Below are 10,000 nucleotides of genomic sequence, written 5' to 3' on the forward strand. Positions count from 1 at the left end.
TTTAGTCGCGTCCTCCGTGGCATGAGCGGCATGGCATGCCGCCATGCCTCGCTCTTGGGCTCTCTCGTGCCACTTTCCGAGTATACAAGAGCTCTTTGGAATTCCTTTGTGTTTGTGGTGCGGTCACACCAGCGCTAATACACCGGATCCCATCAGAACTCCGCAGTTAAGCGCGCTTGGGCCAGAACAGTACTGGGATGGGTGACCTCCCGGGAAGTCCTGGTGCTGCACCCTTTTGCATGCTTGTTTCGAGACCGTGGCATGGAAATCCCCTCGGATCACGTCTCGACTCTCCAACGCTGACATCGTGGTAGGAAACCCCCTCGCCTTGCCATGACGCGGCGCCTCCTCTCCTCGTCGCGATTGTCTTTGCGTACGTCGTGCCTGGCCCCTCCCTCTGCCTCGCTCTCACGTGATACCCCCTCCTCAAGATGCGAGGTATTTTGGGAGCGGAGGGTGTGCCATGTTGTGGGGGGGTTCGGTGGAGCGGGGTTTTTCCGAGGAGGGAGGGCGTGCCATGTTGCGCGGGCGGGTTGTTGGAGCGGGGATTTCTGAGGAGGGAGGGTGTGCCATGTCGCGGGGGGGTGCCATGTCGTGGGGGGGTTTCTTGAGGAGGTCCGTCGGGGGGTGGAAGGTTCCGTGTCGCGGGAGGGGGTCGTGTGCAGTGGGGTGTGTGTGCCGTGTCATTGCGGAGCGCGATTTCTAAAGAGGGAGGGTGTGCCATGTCGTGGGGGGGTGAGGTGACGTGCCGTGGGTCGAGCGGGGTTTTTGGAGGTGGGGTGCGCGGGGGATACGCCGCGTCGTCGGGGGGTGCGGTGGGGTGGAGGGTGCGCCGTGTCGTGGGGGGGTGACGCGGGGTGGGCTGGGTCGAGCGGGGTTTTTGGAGGCGTGGCGGGGTCGTGTCGATGGAGCGGGGTTTTTCGAGGTGGGGTGCGGGGGGGATGCGCCGCGTCGAGGGGGGGTGCGGTGGGGTGTGCCGTGACGCGGGGTGGGGTGGTGTGGATGCAGCGGGTTTTCCGAGGTGGGGTGCGCGGGGGCGTCGTGGGGGGGTGACGCGGGGTGGGGTGGGTCGAGCGGGGTTTTCGGAGGCGTGGAGGGAGCGGGGTTTTTCGAGGTGGGGTGCGGGGGGGGCGTCGTGGGGGGGTGCGGTGGGGTGGGGGGGTGCGCCGTGTCGTGGGGGGTGACGCGGGGTGGGGTGGGTCGAGCGGGGTTTTCGGAGGCGTGGCGGGGTGCTGTGGAGGGAGCGGGGTTTTTCGAGGTGGGGTGCGGGGGTGCGCCGTGTCGTGGGGGGGGTGACGCGGGGTGGGGTGGGTCGAGCGGGGTTTTCGGAGGCGTGGAGGGAGCGGGGTTTTTCGAGGTGGGTGCGGGGGGGGCGTTGTGGGGGGGTGCGCCGTGTCGTGGCGGGTGACGCGGGGTGGGGTGGGTCGAGCGGGGTTTTCGGAGGCGTGGCGGGGTGCTGTGGAGGGAGCGGGGTTTTTCGAGGTGGGGTGCGGGGGGGCGTCGTGGGGGGGTGCGCCGTGTGGTGGGGGGGTGACGCGGGGTGGGGTGGGTCGAGCGGGGTTTTTGGAGGAGAGGTGGGGTGCTGTGGATGGAGCGCGGTCTTTCGAGGTGGGGTGGGGGGGGGGGGCGTCGTGGGGGGGTGCGGTGGGGTGGGGGGTGCGCCGTGACGCGGGGTGGGGTGGGTCGAGCGCGGTTTTTTGGAGGCGTGGCGGGGTGGTGTGGAGGGAGCGGGGTTTTTCGAGGTGGGGTGCGGGGGGGGCGTCGTGGGGGGGTGCGCCGTGTCATGGGGGAGTGACGCGGGGTTGGGGTGGTCAAGCGGGGTTTTTGGAGGAGAGGTGGGGTTTTTGGAGGAGAGGTGGGGTGCTGTGGAGGGAGCGGGGTTTTTCGAGGTGGAGTGCGGGGGGGCGTCGTGGGGGGGTGACGCGGGGTGGGGGTGGTCGAGCGGGGTTTTTGGAGGAGAGGTGGGGTGCTGTGGAGGGAGCGCGGTTTTTCGAGCTGGGGTGCGGGGGGGCGTCGTGGGGGGGTGCGGTGGGGTGGGGGGGTGCGCCGTGTCGTGGGGGAGTGACGCGGGGTTGGGGTGGTCAAGCGGGGTTTTTGGAGGAGAGGTGGGGTGCTGTGGAGGGAGCGGGGTTTTTCGAGGTGGGGTGCGGGGGGGCGTCCTGGGGGGTGACGCGGGGTGGGGGTGGTCGAGCGGGGTTTTTGGAGGAGAGGTGGGGTGCTGTGGAGGGAGCGCGGTTTTTCGAGGTGGGGTGCGGGGGGGCGTCGTGGGGGGGTGCGGTGGGGTGGGGGGGTGCGCCGTGTCGTGGGGGGTGACGCGGGGTGGGGTGGGTCGAGCGGGGTTTTCGGAGGCGTGGCGGGGTGCTGTGGAGGGAGCGGGGTTTTTCGAGGTGGGGTGCGGGGGTGCGCCGTGTCGTGGGGGGGGTGACGCGGGGTGGGGTGGGTCGAGCGGGGTGGGGTGGGTCGAGCGGGGTTTTTGGAGGAGAGGTGGGGTGCTGTGGAGGGAGCGGGGTTTTTCGAGGTGGGGTGCGGGGGGGCGTCCTGGGGGGTGACGCGGGGTGGGGGTGGTCGAGCGGGGTTTTTGGAGGAGAGGTGGGGTGCTGTGGAGGGAGCGCGGTTTTCCGAGGTGGGGTGCGGGGGGGCGTCGTGGGGGGGTGCGCCGTGTCGTGGGGGGGTGCGCCGTGTCGTGGGGGAGTGACGCGGGGTTGGGGTGGTCAAGCGGGGTTTTTGGAGGAGAGGTGGGGTGCTGTGGAGGGAGCGGGGTTTTTCGAGGTGGGGTGCGGGGGGGCGTCCTGGGGGGTGACGCGGGGTGGGGGTGGTCGAGCGGGGTTTTTGGAGGAGAGGTGGGGTGCTGTGGAGGGAGCGCGGTTTTCCGAGGTGGGGTGCGGGGGGGCGTCGTGGGGGGGTGCGCCGTGTCGTGGGGGGGAGACGCGGGGTGGGGTGGGTCGAGCGGGGTTTTCGGAGGCGTGGTGGTGTGGCGTGGAGGGAGCGGGGTTTTTCGAGGTGGGGTGCGGGGGGGGGCGTCGTGGGGGGGTGCGGTGGGGTGGGGGGGTGCGCCGTGTCGTGGGGGGGTGACGCGGGGTGGGGTGGGTCGAGCGGGGTTTTTTGAGGTGGGGTGCGGGGGGGGGGGGGGGGATATGCGCCGCGTCGTGGGGGGGTGCGCCGTGTCCTGGGGGAGTGACGCGGGGTTGGGTGGGTCGAGTGGGGTTTTTCGAGGTGGGGTGCGGGGGGGGGGGATATGCGCCGCGTCGTGGGGGGGTGCGGTGGGGTGTGGGGGGTGTGCCGTGTCGTGGGGGGCTGACGCGAGGTGGGGTGGGTCGAGCGGGGTTTTCGGAGGAGTGGTGGGGTGGTATGGAGGGAGCGGGGTTTTTCGAGGTGGGGTGCGGGGCGTCGTCGTTGGGGGGTGCGGTGGGGTGGGGGGTGCGCCGTGTCGTGGGGGGGAGACGCGGGGTGGGGTGGGTCGAGCGGGGTTTTCGGAGGCGTGGTGGTGTGGCGTGGATGGAGCGGGGTTTTTCGAGGTGGGGTGCGGGGGGGGGCGTCGTGGGGGGGTGCGGTGGGGTGGGGGGGTGCGCCGTGTCGTGGGGGGGTGACGCGGGGTTGGGTGGGTCGAGCGGGGTTTTTCGAGGTGGGGTGCGGGGGGGCGTCGTGGGGGGGTGCGGTGGGGTGGGGGGGTGCGCCGTGTCCTGAGGGAGTGACGCGGGGTTGGGTGGGTCGAGCGGGGTTTTTCGAGGTGGGGTGCGGGGGGGGGGGGGGGGATATGCGCCGCGTCGTGGGGGGGTGCGGTGGGGTGTGGGGGGTGTGCCGTGTCGTGGGGGGCTGACGCGAGGTGGGGTGGGTCGAGCGGGGTTTTCGGAGGAGTGGTGGGGTGGTATGGAGGGAGCGGGGTTTTTCGAGGTGGGGTGCGGGGCGTCGTCGTTGGGGGGTGCGGTGGGGTGGGGGGTGCGCCGTGTCGTGGGGGGGAGACGCGGGGTGGGGTGGGTCGAGCGGGGTTTTCGGAGGCGTGGTGGTGTGGCGTGGATGGAGCGGGGTTTTTCGAGGTGGGGTGCGGGGGGGGGCGTCGTGGGGGGGTGCGGTGGGGTGGGGGGGTGCGCCGTGTCGTGGGGGGGTGACGCGGGGTTGGGTGGGTCGAGCGGGGTTTTTCGAGGTGGGGTGCGGGGGGGCGTCGTGGGGGGGTGCGGTGGGGTGGGGGGGTGCGCCGTGTCCTGAGGGAGTGACGCGGGGTTGGGTGGGTCGAGCGGGGTTTTTCGAGGTGGGGTGCGGGGGGGGGGGGGGGGGATATGCGCCGCGTCGTGGGGGGGTGCGGTGGGGTGTGGGGGGTGTGCCGTGTCGTGGGGGGCTGACGCGAGGTGGGGTGGGTCGAGCGGGGTTTTCGGAGGCGTGGTGGGGTGGTATGGAGGGAGCGGGGTTTTTCGAGGTGGGGTGCGGGGCGGCGTCGTTGGGGGGTGCGGTGGGGTGGGGGGTGCGCCATGTCGTGGGGGGGTGACGCGGGGTGGGGTGGGTCGAGCAGGGTTTTCGGAGGCATTTGTGGTGTGGCGTGGAGGGAGCGGGGTTTTTCGAGGTGGGGTGCGGGGGGGGGGGGGCGTCGTGGGGGGGTGCGGTGGGGTGGGGGGGTGTGCCGTGTCATGGGGGTGGCGCGGGGTTGGGTTGGGTGGGGGAGTGACGAGGGGGGAAGGGGCGAAATTTGGAGGGGGGGGCGAATTTTTGGGGCGGGGGGGGGGGAGGGGTGGGGTGGTGTGTGTTGAGGGGGGGGCGAAATTTCGAGGGGGGGAAGGGGAGGGGTGGTGTGGTGTGGTGTGGTGTGGTGTGTGTTGAGGGGGGGGGGGGATTTTTGAGGGGGGGGGGGGGAGGGGTGGTGTGGTGTGGTGTGTGTTGAGGGGGGGGGGGTGGTGTGTGTTGAGGGCGGGGGGGGGGGGGATTTTTTTGGGGGGGGGGAGGGGTGGTGTGGTGTGGGGTGGTGTGTGTTGAGGGGGGGGGGGCGAATTTTTGGGGGGGGGGGGGAGGGGTGGGGTAATGTGTGTTGAGGGGTGGGCGAAATTTGGAGGGGGGGAAGGGGAGGGGTGGTGTGGTGTGTGTTGAGGGGGGGGGGGGGGGATTTTTGAGAGGGGGGGGAGGGGTGGTGTGGTGTGTGTTGAGGGGGGGGGGGGAAAGGGTGGGGAGGTGTGTATTGAGGGGGGGGGCGAATTTTTGGGGGGGGGGGGGAGGGGTGGTGTGTGTTGGGGCCGGGGGGTGGGGGGCAAATTTTGGAGGGGGGGGGAGGGGTGGTGTGGTGTGGTGTGTGTTGAGGGGGGGGGGGAGAATTTTGGAGGAGAGGTGGGGTGGTGTGGGTGTGTTGAGGGGGGGGGGAGGGGTGGTGTGGTGTGTGTTGAGGGGGGGGCGGGGTGGTGTGGTGTGTGTTGAGGGGGGGGCGGGGAATTTTTGAGGGGGGGGAGCGGTTGTGTGGTGTGTGTTGGGGGGGGGGGTGGGGTGGTGTGTGTTGGGGGGGGGGGGGATTTTTGGGGGGGGGGGGGGGAGGGGTGGTGTGGTGTGTGTTGAGGGGGGGGGGGGAAAGGGTGGGGAGGTGTGTATTGAGGGGGGGGGCGAATTTTTGGGAGGGGGGGGGAGGGGTGGTGTGTGTTGGGGCCGGGGGGTGGGGGGGCAAATTTTGGAGGGGGGGGGAGGGGTGGTGTGGTGTGGTGTGTGTTGAGGGGGGGGGGGGAGAATTTTGGAGGAGAGGTGGGGTGGTGTGGGTGTGTTGAGGGGGGGGGGAGGGGTGGTGTGGTGTGTGTTGAGGGGGGGGCGGGGTGGTGTGGTGTGTGTTGAGGGGGGGGCGGGGAATTTTTGAGGGGGGGGGAGCGGTTGTGTGGTGTGTGTTGGGGGGGGGGTTGGGGTGGTGTGTGTTGGGGGGGGGGGGGGGGGGGGATTTTTGGGGGGGGGGGGGAGGGGTGGTGTGGTGTGTGTTGAGGGGGGGGGGGAGGGGATTTTTGAGGGGGCGGGGAGGGGTGGTGTGGTGTTTGTTGAGGGGGGGGGGGGTGGGGAGGTGTGTATTGAGGGGGGGGGGGGGCGCGAATTTTTGGGGGGGGGTGGGAGGGGTGGTTTGTGTTGGGGGCGGGGGGGGGGGGGGGGGGGAAATTTTGGAGGGGGGGAGGGGGTGTGTGGTGTGGTGTGTGTTGAGGGGGGTGGCCGAATTTTGGGGGGGGGGGGGGGGGGTGGGGTGGTGTGTGTTGGGGGGGGGGGGCGAATTTTTTGGGGGCGGGGGGGGGGGAGGGGTGGGGTGGAGTGTGTTGAGGGGGGGGCGAAATTCGGAGGGGGGGAAGGGGACGGGTGGTGTGGTGTGTGTTGAGGGGGGGGGATTTTTGAGGGAGGGGGAGGGGTGGTGTGGTGTGGTGTGTGTTGAGGGGGGGGGGGGAATTTTTGAGGGGGGGGAGGCGTGGTGTGGGGTGGTGTGTGTTGAGGGGGGGGGCGAATTTTTGGGGGGGGAAGGGGCGAAATTTGGACGGGGGGGGGGGGGGGGGAGGGGTGGGGTGGTGTGTGTTGAGGGGAAGGCGAAATTTGGAGGGGGGAAGGGGAGGGTTGGTGTGGTGTGTGTTGAGGGGGGGGGGGGGGATTTTTGAGGGGTGGGGGGGGCGAATTTTGGAGGGGGGGGGAGGGGTGGTGTGTGTTGAGGGGGGGGCCAATTTTTTGGGGGGGGGGGCAAAATTTGGAGGGGGGGGGGGAGGGGTGGTGTGGTGTGGTGTGTGTTGGGGGGGGGGATTTTTGAGGGGGGGGGGGGGGAGGGGTGGTGTTTTGTGTGTTGAGGGGGGGGGGGGGGGATTTTTGAGGGGGGGGGAGGGGTGGTGTGGTGTGTTTTGAGGGGGGGGGGGGGATGTGGTGGTGTGTGTTGGGGGGGGGGGGAAATTTTTGGGGGGGGGGAGGGGAGGTGTGGGGTGGTGTGTGTTGAGGGGGGTGGGGGGCGAATTTTGGAGGGGGGGGGAGGGGTGGTGTGGTGTGGTGTGTGTTGAGGGGGGGGCCAATTTTTTTGGGGGGGGGGGGGGGGGGCAAAATTTGGAGGGGGGGGGGGGAGGGGTGGTGTGGTGTGGTGTGTTTTGAGGGGGGGGGGGGAGGGGTGGTGTTTTGTGTGTTGAGGGGGGGGGGGGGGGGGGAATTTTTGAGGGGGGGGGAGGGGTGGTGAGGTGTGTGTTGGGGGGGGGGATTTTTGGGGGGGGGAGGGGTGGTGTGGGGTGGTGTGTGTTGAGGGGGGTGGGGGGGGGAGGGGTGGTGTGGTGTGGTGTGTGTTGAGGGAGGGGGGGGGGGGGAATTTTTGGGGGGGAGAAGGGGCGAAATTTGGAGGGGGGGGGGGAGGGGTGGGGTGGTGTGTGTTGAGGGGGGGGCGAAATTTGGAGGGGGGGAAGGGGAGGGGTGGTGTGGTGTGGTGTGGTGTGTGTTGAGGGGGGGGGGGAAGGGTGGGGAGGTGTGTATTGAGGGGGGGGGGGGGGGCGAATTTTTGGGGGGGGGGGAGGGGTGGTGTGTGTTGGGGGCGGGGGGGGGGGGAAGGGTGGGGAGGTGTGTATTGAGGGGGGGGGGGCGAATTTTGGGGGGGGGGGGGGGGAGGGGTGGTGTGGTGTGGTGTGGTATGTGTTGAGGGGGGTGGCCAAATTTTTTGGGGGGGAGGGGTGGTGTGGTGTGTGTTGAGGGGGGGGGTGGGGTGGTGTGTGTTGAGGGGGGGGGGGGGGGGGCGAATTTTGGAGGGGGGGGGAGGGGTGGTGTGGTGTGGTGTGTGTTGAGGGGGGGGGGGAGGGGTGGTGTGGTGTGTGTTGGGGGGGGGGGGTGGGGTGGTGTGTGTTGAGGGGGGAGGGGTGGGAAATTTTTGGGGGGGGGGCGAATTTTGGAGGGGGGGGGGGGGAGCGGTGGTGTGGTGTGGTGTGTGTTGAGGGGGGGGCGAATTTTTGGGGCGGGGGGGGAGGGGTGTTGTGGTGTGTGTTGAGGGGGGGGGGGATTTTTGAGGGGGGGGGGAGGGGTGGTGTGGTGTGTGTTGAGGGGGGGGGTGGGGTGGTGTGTGTTGAGGGGGGGGGGGGGGGGGGGGGGGCGAATTTTGGAGGGGGGGGGGGAGGGGTGGTGTGGTGTGGTGTGTGTTGAGGGGGGGGGCCAATTTTTTGGGGGGGGGGGCAAAATTTGGAGGGGGGGGGGGGGGATTTTTGAGGGGGGGGGAGGGGTGGTGTGGTGTGTGTTGAGGGGGGGGCGGGGAATTTTTGAGGGGGGGGGGAGGGGTTGTGTGGTGTGTGTTGTGGGGGGGGGGGTGGGGTGGTGTGTGTTGAGGGGGGCGGGGGGGGGATTTTTTTGGGGGGGGGGGGGAGGGGTGGTGTGGTGTGGTGTGTGTTGAGGGGGGGGGGGATTTTTGAGGGGGGGGGAGGGGTGGTGTGGTGTGTGTTGAGGGGGGGGCGGGGAATTTTTGAGGGGGGGGGAGGGGTTGTGTGGTGTGTGTTGTGGGGGGGGAGGGGGTGGGGTGGTGTGTGTTGAGGGGGGCGGGGGGGGATTTTTTGGGGGGGGGGGGGGGGAGGGGTGGTGTGGTGTGGTGTGTGTTGAGGGGGGGGGGGGATTTTTGAGGGGGGGGAGGGGTGGTGTGGTGTGTGTTGAGGGGGGGGCGGGGAATTTTTGAGGGGGGGGGAGGGGTTGTGTGGTGTGTGTTGTGGGGGGGGGGGGGTGGGGTGGTGTGTGTTGAGGGGGGCGGGGGGGTGATTTTTTGGGGGGGGGGGGGGGGGGGGAGGGGTGGTGTGGTGTGGTGTGTGTTGAGGGGGGGGGGGGATTTTTGAGGGGGGGGGAGGGGTGGTGTGGTGTTTGTTGAGGGGGGGGGGGGGGTGGGGAGGTGTGTATTGAGGGGGGGGGGGGCGCGAATTTTTGGGGGGGGGGGGGGGGGGGCAAATTTTGGAGGGGGGGAGGGGGTGTGTGGTGTGGTGTGTGTTGAGGGGGGTGGCCGAATTTTTGGGGGGGGGGGGGGTGGGGTGGTGTGTGTTGGGGGGGGGGCGAATTTTTTGGGGGCGGGGGGGGGGGGAGGGGTGGGGTGGTGTGTGTTGAGGGGCGGGCGAAATTCGGAGGGGGGGAAGGGGAGGGGTGGTGTGGTGTGTGTTGAGGGGGGGGATTTTTGAGGGGGGGGGAGGGGTGGTGTGGTGTGGTGTGTGTTGAGGGGGGGGGGGGATTTTTGAGGGGGGGGGAGGCGTCGTGTGGGGTGGTGTGGTGTGGTGTGTGTTGAGGGGGGGGGGGGAATTTTTGGGGGGGGAAGGGGCGAAATTTGGACGGGGGGGGCGAATTTTTGGGGGGGGGGGAGGGGTGGGGTGGTGTGTGTTGAGGGGAAGGCGAAATTTGGAGGGGGGAAGGGGAGGGTTGGTGTGGTGTGGTGTGGTGTGTGTTGAGGTGGGGGGGGATTTTTGAGGGGGGGGGGGGGCGAATTTTGGAGGGGGGGGAGGGGTGGTGTGTGTTGAGGGGGGGGGCCAATTTTTTGGGGGGGGGGGGGGGCAAAATTTGGAGGGGGGGGGAGGTGTGGTGTGGTGTGGTGTGGTGTGTGTTGGGGGGGGGGGGGATTTTTGAGGGGGGGGGGGAGGGGTGGTGTTTTGTGTGTTGAGGGGGGGGGGGATTTTTGAGGGGGGGGGATGTGGTGGTGTGTGTTGAGGGGGGGGGGGAATTTTTGGGGGGGGGGGAGGGGAGGTGTGGGGTGGTGTGTGTTGAGGGGGGTGGGGGGTGAATTTTGGAGGGGGGGGAGGGGTGGTGTGGTGTGGTGTGTGTTGAGGGGGGGGGGCAAAATTTGGAGGGGGGGGGGGAGGGGTGGTGTTTTGTGTGTTGAGGGGGGGGGGGGAATTTTTGAGGGGGGGGGAGGGGTGGTGTGGTGTGTGTTGGGGGGGGGGGGGTGGGGTGGTGTGTGTTGAGGGGGGGGGGGGGGATTTTTGGGGGGGGGAGGGGTGGTGTGGGTTGGTGTGTGTTGAGGGGGGTGGGGGGGGGGGAGGGGTGGTGTGGTGTGGTGTGTGTTGAGGGGGGGGGGGGGGGGGGGGGGCGAATT

The 10,000-nt window shown here is 69.7% G+C and overlaps 1 non-coding gene across 1 annotated transcript; it reads left to right on the forward strand.

The window, feature by feature from the left end:
• Positions 1–115: 115 nt before the first annotated feature.
• Positions 116–234, forward strand: LOC148023781 (5S ribosomal RNA). The gene has a single exon (XR_015694014.1). It is a non-coding gene; the product is annotated as a 5S ribosomal RNA (ribosomal RNA).
• Positions 235–10,000: the final 9,766 nt, after the last annotated feature.

This window comes from Lygodium microphyllum, chromosome 16, assembly GCF_053477565.2.
Source record: "Lygodium microphyllum isolate KBCC chromosome 16, Lygodium_microphyllum_v1.1.10, whole genome shotgun sequence".
NCBI lineage: Eukaryota > Viridiplantae > Streptophyta > Polypodiopsida > Schizaeales > Lygodiaceae > Lygodium > Lygodium microphyllum.